General features: G+C 44.2%; 1 protein-coding gene across 13 annotated transcripts in view; it reads right to left on the reverse strand.

Annotated features, from left to right (window-relative positions):
* The window catches only part of SBNO2 (strawberry notch homolog 2), a 110,682-nt gene extending 99,728 nt beyond the window's left edge, over positions 1-10,954 (reverse strand). For 2 of the 13 annotated variants that reach the window (XM_043502653.1, XM_038384087.2), the window contains exons 1-4: positions 10,742-10,854; positions 5,891-6,041; positions 4,557-4,583; positions 2,006-2,136 (exon numbers count right to left, since the gene is read on the reverse strand). The gene's annotated coding sequence lies outside the window, so the exon portion shown is untranslated. Of the gene's footprint in view, positions 1-2,005; positions 2,137-4,556; positions 4,584-5,890; positions 6,042-10,741 lie in introns of all 13 variants that reach the window. The other 11 variants (XM_038384082.2, XM_038384075.2, XM_043502647.1 and 8 more) reach the window with 7 other exon arrangements.
* Between the last annotated feature and the right edge of the window lie 395 nt (positions 10,955-11,349).

Here is an 11,349-nt window from a genome sequence, read left to right on the forward strand (position 1 = left end):
GGGCTGTCTGTAAGCAAGGACCGGCCTGTCTCCTAAGAGATAGAGTTTGATAGAGTTTCCCTACCCATTCCAGGCCCACAATGGGGCAGCTTTTGTCTGCAGCTAAGGAATATGACTAGTTGGAAGTGAAGAACAGAGAGATTTAGATTTTCAAAAGTGGCTTAGGCTTTTTGGAGAGCAACAGCAATGTGTGTGGCAATCTAGTTTGAACTCACACTGATTGGCGACTGAAGAAACTCAATAAGCAGCTCTGCTATAATCAGGATCAATAAGACCATGAGTAAGTGCCCATTTCATGGGCATATACCGTTAAGAAAGCTGTACAATACCAGTTGCATATTTCATCTTCTATAAATACAAGCATTTCCTCTATGCCGTGCTGTTACAGAAAGCTGGCTAGGAAACCACAGGTATGCACAGTATACACAGTCAAACCCAACTTTGCCATTCTTGAATTACATGGGCCTGATAACAAAAAGCCCTTGGGAACTTGATCTAGTTCCTTCTCCTACCTGAAGATCTATCACAGTGATTATTCCCTTCCCATCTGTCCATCCACAGACACTGCATGCAAATGAAATCTGGAAGCTTGCCACACCCAGCCATCTCCCTGATTCCTTATGTCAACTGACAATATCTATCAGGCGCATACAACTTGCAAGGACCACTACCTTTGTTAGCAGGGGCGCTAAAAGTTATACTAAACTCTCTTAATAGACACACACACACACGTATGTATGCAACCCCAGAAATAGGAACTAAGGAATTTTGGAAACTGAAAAAAAGATTTTCACATCTCAACAGCCAAGCCAGATGCAAGTTCCCCTTTATGTTCAAACAATATACAGAGAGAAGTACTAATTCATACCAAGCAGCAATTTGTCGTGAGTGATGAGAGGAAACTGGAAATCACAACTCCTGAATTAATTTGCTCTGCCAATGATTTATTTTGTGACAATGGGGAAACCTTAATCTTTTCTGTTCTTCAGTATACCCATCTGTAAAATGGGTCTAGTAACCTCACAGGGGGTCTGAGAGGTCTCATCATAGTCTGAAAAACACTGAGATTTTCAGATGAGGGATGCTATTTGAGTGTAAAGTTTAATATGATCAAAACCAGCAGGTGCTTGCCTCCTTAGCCCACAATTCTATATTTAAATGGGAAATGCCAAACAATTATTTTTAATTCTTTCCGTTATTTGCAGTAATCTTTAAAAATTGAAAGTTTTTCCCCAATTGGTTTAGTCCCTTTTCATTTGCAACCTTAGTTTCTCCAAGAGCAAAACTCAACGTGATTCTGCTTTGTTTATCTCCTTGTCTAAGGATCTGCATATCAGTCAAAATGGACAAGAGCTCCCCCAAATTAATCTGTGCACCCTCTGCTAGCCAGGCATCAGACTACACAGGAGTAGAGCAAGAACTACTCTAGGATAATTCAAAGAGAGGGGCTTTTTACAATGCCTTAGCAATAGATTGATGAATTTATGTCTGAAAGACAGATATTCAGAATCTAGAGTTTGTTCCCTACCAACTTAGACTATGACGGTAGATTCAAATGGGTCAACTGAAACTGCTTTTTTAAATAAAAACAAAGAATCAGCGTATTACCAACTGTAGTGCAAAATATAGCAAATTGTAACCCAACTCACCCAATCACAGATTAACGTGCAATTTAGAAAGTTATGGGAAAACAACTGAAGAAACTTAAACCTAACTTTACACTGATTCTGAATAGAACCAAGTCTACTTATGACAGACAGCAGAGGATAACATCAACGTGAAAGATATTAAATATTCTGTATGTGATTAAAATGGGGTCACTATAGGGCATGCCATACCACACAGTTTATGGTACACTCCGGACACACCTGTATGTACCTGAGATACATTGATTTAAAAGCACAGATTTTACATGACCCTAACACTGTAAAGTTTGCATTCCCAGCGTATCAGAACTGTTCATAGAACTGAGCAAGAAAGGGGTAAAATCTTCCTCGCTACTTACCTTGGCTATGCAAGTTATTAGAGAGTCACGGCATGGCTTCAAAGAATGTATTTAGCAGATTAACTGCTCAAATTGTACACTCAGTAAACAAAGGGGAGAAAAGCTGAGATCACTTCCAAGTTTCTTGACATCTATACGGGTGAAAGTAAAAAAAAGCAAACTTTACTTCTGAAGATACAAGTGTCTATGGCACCAAGAGGAAAAGCGTCACCTTTTATGCAGCCCTAACCCCACCTCTTTGAAGCTCAGACCATACTGCAGAATCAAAGGTGCTTGTTGGGAGGGAATTTGTTCCTTTAAATGAAAATATCTGCTCTCCTACAATTCAGTCAAGCCAAAAGATAAAGCCAGGTGGCTTTAAATTAGTGGTGTAACAGACTTAATTACAGGTGCCAAGAAAAGACTCAGCAGTTGGAAAACAACACACCCAGAGAGAGGCCTCTTGGATTATAAAAACAGAAGGAAACAGAAGTACAAACAATGAACCCTATTTGACAAAGTCATGGCAAAACTAAAACTGCCGGAGGACACTACCGGAGAAATTGCACTCTAAAAAGAAATGTGGGTCTAATTCAATATAAGCCGCCATACTAATGCAACACTGTGGCTAGGAATTTAAATGAACAAGAATCGGGAAATCTCTCTAAAAATAACAACTCGGCCCCTTTGCACAACTGTAGCATTTTATATCACTCTGTACATTGTTAAAATGTCTTAATCTGTAATGTACAAAGCAGATGAGTTATGGTTGCTGTGGGACTCTGAAAGTCTTGACTTGCACATTTACATTCTCAGAAATAACACTGCATTATCAGCTTCCCCTATTGAATTTTCTTCTGTTTAAAAAAAATGTAGAACTGACTGAGCATACATTCAAATAAACATGCTATGTGAGGCTGTAATAAATTCACTTTGTGCATTTATTTGAAGGTGTACTCACCTGTAGTCTGCAGGGTTAAACAATGAAATAAACTCAACCCTGAGAATTTTATTTCCATCCCTACTTCATCCACCTCTACTGGGACACTACAAAAGGGCTGCCAAGCATAGAAGAGGGAGTAATGGAACTGGGAGGAAAAACCTTCTCAAGAAGCACCACAGCACTGGAAGCTAGGACTCCTAAATTCTTTTATTTGCTTTTCCACTAAGCCTGGTCTACACTTACAAACTATATTGACATAACTAAGGCAGTTAAAGGTGTGGTTTTTTTACCAACAGAGTTATACCAGTACAAGTTCTAGTACGGATGCAGTCATACCAGTATAAAAGTGCCTTATACTGGTATCGTTATTCCTCCTCCCACATGGAATAGGATTACCAGTGAAAAGCTCCTTTATACCCATGCAACTGCATCCACACTGGGAGAGTTGTTTCACAACTACACAGATAGTAACTAAAGTGGTACAACTTTCTAGTGTAGGCAATTCTAGTGTACAAATGACTTTGTAATTTTGGGCAAGTCACTTAACCCCTCTGTGCTTCAGAGTCTCCAACTGTAAAATGGATATACTATAACATAAGGTTGTCTTATTTCCTCACTAATGTTTATGATGTGCTTTGAGATTCACAGGTGAAATGTACTATAGAAAGGCAATAATAAATATTCATATATGGAAATCTAAAAAAGCTTACTTTTGAGTCTTGCCTTTTTCTTGGGGAATAACCTCTTGGGGCCTACGTCAACAGCAAGAAACTTTCTATTCTGCCCCATAAACTTAATAAACTGAGCACCCTAGTAAGATTAAGCAGTCCCATGCTTCAGCTGCTTTACTGACAACATACACTGGAGAGGAACTTTCATTAACCCAAATGCGGATATATTTTACATTAAATCTTTCATTTCAAGACAGCACAATACAACTTTATTGCTGCTGAGTTATCTGTAATTCTGACCTCATTTGTCATTCATTCAGCTTGCAGAATGACATTAGGACATTATGTTTCATGCTTCCCCAGACCCCAGTTCCATCAGCAGAACTGTCAGAGCACCAATTCACAGTTCAGAGTTTCATATTTCTTCCCCACAAAGGACTCGCTGTAAAGCACAGTCTCTCCCTTCACTCACAGGCTGCCTTGACTTTAATGGCTCGACTTGAAATTCAAACATTTTGTTTACAGCAATGGAATATTGCTTAAACTAGGACCCAAACACAGTCTTAGGATGGATTACTTCAAGTGAAGCACATTATAGGGAGGGAAGAGGCAGAATCCATCTGTCAGAGCCCTTTTAACTGGTAGAAGAGATAAAATGACGTATTTCTATTTCCAGGTAGAAAAGTCATATACAAGAAAATGCCTCCCTCCCCCAACTCTGCCAAGAAACTCAGAACATTTCTGTGGAAACCTACAAACCACCACATATACACTTGGCTGTGCTCTGAAATTTCAAAGGCACAAAAGATTGTACAACCCCTACAAGAGAGCACAAAGAAAGGCTCAAGCAACATGGGTGACTAAGAGCCGCAGTACGTTCAACCAAGCATCTGACACATCGGGACAATATCACCACTGGCAAAAATGCATAGTGTCTTTAACTTCAAGGGAGTCGTACCTGCTCAGACTAGCTGTGTACTCCAACCTGCAAGACAACATGTGAGAAGATCATAAATAATCCTAATACCTAGCATTGATATACATGTACAGCACCTGGCACGATGAGGCCCCAATCCTGATTGGGGCACCTGGGCAGTACTTCCATCAAAAGGACTAAGTGCTTTACAAACATGAATTAAGCCACAAAACATACCTGTGAAGCAGACATATATTATACCATTCTATTAATGGGGAAAACAGAGGCACAGAAAGGGAAAGTGGCTTGCCCAAGGTCATACCGTAGGTCAGTGGCAGAGGCAAGAGAAGAATCCAAGTCTCCAGATTCTCTGTCCTGTGCCTCAGCCACAAGACCATCTTTCCTCTGCCTTGTGACCCAATCACTACTTAGGGAAGCCAGGGAATTAAGTTAGGGTATGTCTACACTACAGCAGTACAGTTATGGGGCTGCAGGTGTGCTGCTGTAAAGCCATAGTGTAGTTGCTTCCTACATCGATGGGAGGGGTTTTTCCCTCGATGTAGGACAGGTAATCTACCTTTCTGAGAGGCAATAGCTAGACTGATGGAAGAATATTTCCATCGACCTAGCCACATCTGAACCAGGGGTTAGGTTGATCTAACTACGGTACTTTGAGGTGTAAAACTTTTCATAGTCCTGAGTGACAGAGCTAGGTCAATCGAAGTTCTAGGTGTATGCCAGGCCTCAGAAGGAGTGCATGGTGTCTGTCTAGCCCAAAAGATCCTGGCCCTATGTGCAACACTACCAGAGTAGTTATGAATGCTCTGATTGACCACATCACCACTCCCAGTGGAAAAAGCTGTACAAAGACATCAAAGCATGCCTCCTTACTGGTCATAAATACATAAACATATCACTTTAAGCTCATTTCAGGCTGGTTCAACATGTATTTTGCTATGTCAGTCTTTTTCACAGTAATATGTTTACAGTTCTAGATCATGTTACCAAAAAGACTGGAAAGATTTTAAATTTAAAAAAAATGTTTCAAAGAAGAATATAAACTTCTCTTAATTAAGCCTAGAAGGCTTTCCTGACAGATTCAGACTCTGGTGATTAAAATCACAGCTCAGTTTTCATTGACTGCACAGTTAGCTCTTTATTACAGTGTTACTGTTCAAAAAAACATTAAAGTTGTGTCAGCATTTCCATTATAAACCATTTCAGGGGTCTAACTTAGCCATTTAAAAGACTACTCCATGCTGAAACTTGCTGTACAAGGTCCCTGCATGGGAATGATTTTAAAAGCATACAATGTGCCTAAAAAAAAAAATATTTTCTGTCCATTTATATGTTAATGTAAAAGAAAAGTATCTTACTGAAACAAGATGAAAGTAGCTCCAATTTTTAAAGCATGTGTCCACTCAGGTGGTAATGCTCTATATCGCCATACAAAGCACTGGTTCCTGCTGTCTCCTACCTCAGTCAACAGGGGCTGGGGGTGTGGGGGTGTCCACAAGATGATGCAGCCTGTGGGAGAGGGAACGTCTCAATGCTCAGCAGTGACCCAAAGGGAGTCCTCTCCTACTCAAGAGTGGGGAACATGAAGCGTGGGAAAAGATGGAGGACTCTATGGCTTTGACAGGAGGTTAAGGACCCCTGGGGGTAGGAAGGGCAAGTTAGTATGTGAAAGAAAAAATTTTATGGCAGCTCAGCAGGTTCTTTCAGAGCATTTTTAAAGGGACAGTGTCAAATCGAGACCTAGGGTTTTTTTTTGTTTTGTTTTGTTTTTAAAAAGTGAGAGCTAGAAGCAGTGTCAGGTGCTATTCTGGCTCCAGAGTTGTCCTGCCTATTTTTGTGGGTTCACAATAATATTTTCCTATTTTATAAAAAATCATTTTCCTATTGCTGTTTGATGTGAGAAAGCCCACACAAAACATGATATCAGGTACAAGCAAGTGCTGTCAAGGTAAGCAAACCGGGGAAGATATTTTTTCTTTCTAATCGTTAGTCACCTCAGGTATAACAATACTAGGCAAAAAAAAAAAAAAAAATCCAGGCAGAGTGTTATCGTTAATGGCTATTAGCCAGCATGGGCAGGGATAGTGTCCCTGGCCTCTATTTGCCAGAAGCTGGGAATGGGCGACAGGGGACGGATCACTTGATGATTACCTGTTCTGTTCATTTCCTCTGGGGTACCTGGCACTGGCCACAGTTGGAAGACGGGACACTGGGTTAGACAGACCCTTGGTCTGACCCAGCCTGGCTGTTCTTATGTTCTACGTTGACGATGATAATACCAAGCAGCTATAGCTCTGCCAGACCTGTATTATTCAAATATTAGGAAACTAGAATGCAACTACTTAACTTTGGTGCTCTAGAATAATGTTAATTTTGCCAAGTATCAAGATACCTGAAGATTTTAGACTCTTGCTTCGAAGGGTTAAAAAAGTTCAGAACTAAAGTTCAGAATTAAAGTGAACATATGTTTCCTTTAAATGGTATATAAATATAAGAAAAGTGCAAGGTTTCAGCAATATAGGTTTCATAGGGGTTTGACCACCAGGCTGTATAGCTGGAAAGTATCATTATCTGGATGGGAAAACTGATGAATAAAAGCTAAGTATTTGCCAGGGATCCCAGGAAGAGCAAGAGAAGGGAATGGGAATAGGTCTCCTGACTTGACTTCCTATCCACCAGACTTTTTGGAAAACTATTTCTTTATGGGACTAATGGACGCACACTGTACTCATGGTGATATTACAACCTACTTTTCCATCAAGTAAATACAATACAGCCATCTTCCATCAACAAGAGCCTGTTTTGGCAACCCCTGCCCGCCCACTTGACAGAACCAACCCAGCTACGCAAGAGGGATCTGGAAACCCTCCTGTCTCAAACGCTTTCAACAGAACAGTTAACTTACAAATTCCAACTGTAGGGCTACATTCTCCCTCAGGTTAGGCCTGTGCCACCCTCTCTGCCACACCCCACCCCAAAGACAATAGGATTGCACAGATACAACAGAGGGCATGTTTTTTCCTGCAGAATTTACAACTGGTGATGATGCACAAGCCAAAGAGAACCCAAGGAAACTTTCAGATCCCTTGGTAAGTTTGCAGGGCTGGAATTTAGAAAAGCCATCTATTTTTATTGTAAATTGAGAACATTTGCTTTGGAATCACAATAAAAGTAGAACCTAATTCCATTTTTTTAGTCTCTTGTCACAGCAGAACCCCGCTTTAAGCATTGCACTGATATTTAACATTAAGATCCAAGTATATAGGTGACCACTAGCAGCAGTAGAGTTAAGACTCTATCACAAAAAGAAAAGGAGTACTTGTGGCACCTTAGAGACTAACAAATTTATTAGAGCATAAGCTTTCGTGAGCTACAGCTCACTTCATCGGATGCATTTGGTGGAAAAAACAGGAGAGAAAAATACACACACACACACAGAGAACATGAAACGATGAGCCCATTGTTTCATGTTCTCTGTGTGTGTGTGTGTGTGTGTGTATGGATCTCTCCTCTGTTTTTTCCACCAAATGCATCCGATGAAGTGAGCTGTAGCTCACGAAAGTTTATGCTCTAATAAATTTGTTAGTCTCTAAGGTGCCACAAATCCTCCTTTTCTTTTTGCGAATACAGACTAACACGGCTGCTACTCTGAAACCTGAGTCTATCACAGTATAAGCTCCATTTTTCAGGGGCTATGAATTGGGCAATTAAGATCAGCACCATTGTGGGCAAGAACTTGACATTCAAGGTCTAAGCGCAGGGAAGATTTCTGCTGCTTTTAAATCAGAAGTGAGACACTCATTGGTTTCTGTTGCTTCAGCCTGTCCCTGCGCAGAGTTTCCTTTTGGGAATTAAGTTTTATGTGGAATTAGAAAAGCCTGGTCCTTGCTTTAGACTAGGAAGTAACATTAGAATTTTTTTTTCAAATGCATAGTAAACTTTACTTATTTTTAAAAATACATTTTCATGCTTGAAAAGTCCAGGGTGCTGTGAAGTAATTACATGGAAAAGGCTGGTGGAGCTAGACATCAAATAGGGACAGATTCTGATACCCCTACTCACACCAAATAATCCACAAATAATCACATTTTAGTCCTTCGGTCTACTTGTAGAGTAACATGATACTTACTCTCAGAAAGGGTGGAAGAATCTGGCTAATAATATACCTAAAAAGGGAGTGTATTCATAAATTCAGGAGCTACTTTACTTCCATAAGAGATTTCTTTCTTGTTCTTCAAAAATATCTAAAAAAACCCAAGCAAAATGTAATAGAGAGGCATATTAGCATGTGGAATAGTCTCCTACGGAACTGATGGAAGCCTTGCTATGCAAGTCATTTAACAGTTAACGGAAAGGCCCCTAGAGAATGTACTGTCAGGAACAAGACTACATTGTCAGTTGCAACAGATAGGTAGATAAGGCAATAGGTCTTTTCCATCACTAACATCAAAGTAAAAAGCCACAATGTAATTACAGGTTTCAGAGTAGCAGCCATGTTAGTCTGTATTCACAAAAAGAAAAGGAGTACTTGTGGCACCTTAGAGACTAACAAATTTATTAGAGCATAAGCTTTTGAGAGCTACAGCTCACTTCATCGGATGCTTCCCTCTGTTTTTTCCACCAATTGTATCCGATGAAGTGAGCTGTAGCTCACGAAAGCTTATGCTCAAATAAATTTGTTAGTCTCTAAGGTACCACAAGTACTCCTTTTCTTTTTACAATGTAATTAGTGAGCCTCTTTCCTCACAACAAAAGGGCCAGACTTTTAAGAAAATATGTTTTTTATTTAACTGTATAACAGAAACAGCCCCATCAGGACTGGGCGAAGGAAGGGTCCATTGTATTTCGTGCTGTACACACAAATTGAGGGTTAATCTGGACAAACTACCTGTCCCCAAATACTGCCAGGGGACTCAGAACACCAAGTGTTACACCTTAATACAATAACCAAGGTCCTTCAAAGGCAGGGTGTTACCGACAGAACTCCTCCCTTCCTGTCCCAAATTATCATGTGGTATTATTTTACACTCTTTAAGAGTTCTCCCACTCTACCCCAGAAGTGATTGCATTTTAATGATGGGCAAGATGATTCTTGTAAATGGGTTTTGGATAAAAGGGGTTATGTATAGGTAGGATTATCTTCTACAGTACCCGGGGATGGTTCCGACCAAATATCAATCCAGATTATCCACCCTAACTCTAGGCATCATGACTAGAATAGGTAAGCCAAACTTTCAGCCCAAGTAGGTAGTTGCATTGCTTGGACCGTGCTTCAGGAAATGACTCAAACTGCTATACCTTCAGGGCTGTTAAAACTCTGACTAATAAAGATAACTTGAGGAGGAATAGACTCCTTGGAGGAGCTGAGAAAACCTGAAGCACTATCCCCTCCCTTCCAGAAAAGAGAAGGGAATGAGGTGACGGATAGGGGAGGTGGTACAGGACACAACTCTCCCCCAAGAACGGACCATGGGGAGAGGAACAGCAGAGCTCCCCAGAGATCCTGACCTGAGGGGGGGAGAAGAAGAGAAACCTGGCCCTAACTTAACTTCCCTGACCCCCCCCGGGGGGGGGGGGGAGAAAGGAGCAAGCAAAAAGCCCTTCCCCCACATGTTGCCCAGAAATGCTGAGAGACCCTGACCTGAGAGAAGGGGGAGCAGAAGCAGAGAGACATACCCTGCCCCCCTGGCTCTCCGGGAACCTGACCCAGGAGAGGGAAGCAGAGACCTGCCCCTCCATGGAGACCCTGTCTTGGGGGAGAAGGGCAGCAAAGGGTCCTGCCCCCCACAACTCCCCAGACACCCTTACTAGGGGGAAGGGGAAACAAAGGGCCCCCCCACAACTCCCCAGAGACCCGGACCCGGGGGGAAGGGGAAACAAAGGGCCCCCCCCCACAACTCCCCAGAGACCCGGACCCGGGGGGAGGGGAAGCAAAGGGCCCCCCCCACAACTCCCCAGAGACCCGGACCCGGGGGGAGGGGAAGCAAAGGGCCCCCCCCCACAACTCCCCAGAGACCCAGACCCGGACCCGGGGGGAGGGGAAGCAAAGGGCCCCCCCCACAACTCCCCAGAGACCCGGACCCGGGGGGAGGGGAAGCAAAGGGCCCCCCCACAACTCCCCAGAGACCCGGACCCGGGGACTCCCCGGTCCCAGCCGGGCGGATCTCTCCGCACATGGTGGTCCCGGGGGGGTAGCGGGCGGCCCTCACCTGGTCCCCGGGGGCGTCGGGGTTCAGACTCCCTCCTAGAGGCGGCTCCTCACTTCCGGGTTCGCCGCCGCCATCTTGGGGGCGTTTTGCTAACACGAACTTCCGGCCCGCCAGACCGGAACCGGGAGCCGGGAGCCGGGGGGGACCCGGGGTAACCGGAGCGAGCGGGGGAAACAGGGAGAGCGGCGCCGCCTGCACCTGCCGCCCCCGCCCCCTACCCCCGCTCCCACCCTGCTACCCACTGCCCCCCCCTGCCCCCCCGCTACCTCCTGCCCCGCCCCCGCCCTGCCACCTCCTGCCCCGCCCCCGCCACCTACTGCCCCCCCACCCCCTCGCCCCGCCCCGCTACCTCCTGCCCCCTCCTGCCCCCCCGCCCCCTACCCCCGCCCTGCTACCTCCTGCCCCCCCTCCCCGCCCCCGCCCTGCCACCCACTGCCCCCTCCTGCCCCCCCGCCACTTACCCCCGCCCCCGCCCCCGCCCTGCTACCTACTGCCCCCTCCTGCCCCCCCGCCACCTACCCCCGCCCTGCTACCTCCTGCCCCCCCACCCCCTCGCCCCGCCCCCGCCCTGCCACCTACTGCCCCCTCCTGCCCCCCCGCCACCTACC

Source organism: Dermochelys coriacea, chromosome 25, assembly GCF_009764565.3.
Source record: "Dermochelys coriacea isolate rDerCor1 chromosome 25, rDerCor1.pri.v4, whole genome shotgun sequence".
Classification (NCBI taxonomy): domain Eukaryota; kingdom Metazoa; phylum Chordata; order Testudines; family Dermochelyidae; genus Dermochelys; species Dermochelys coriacea.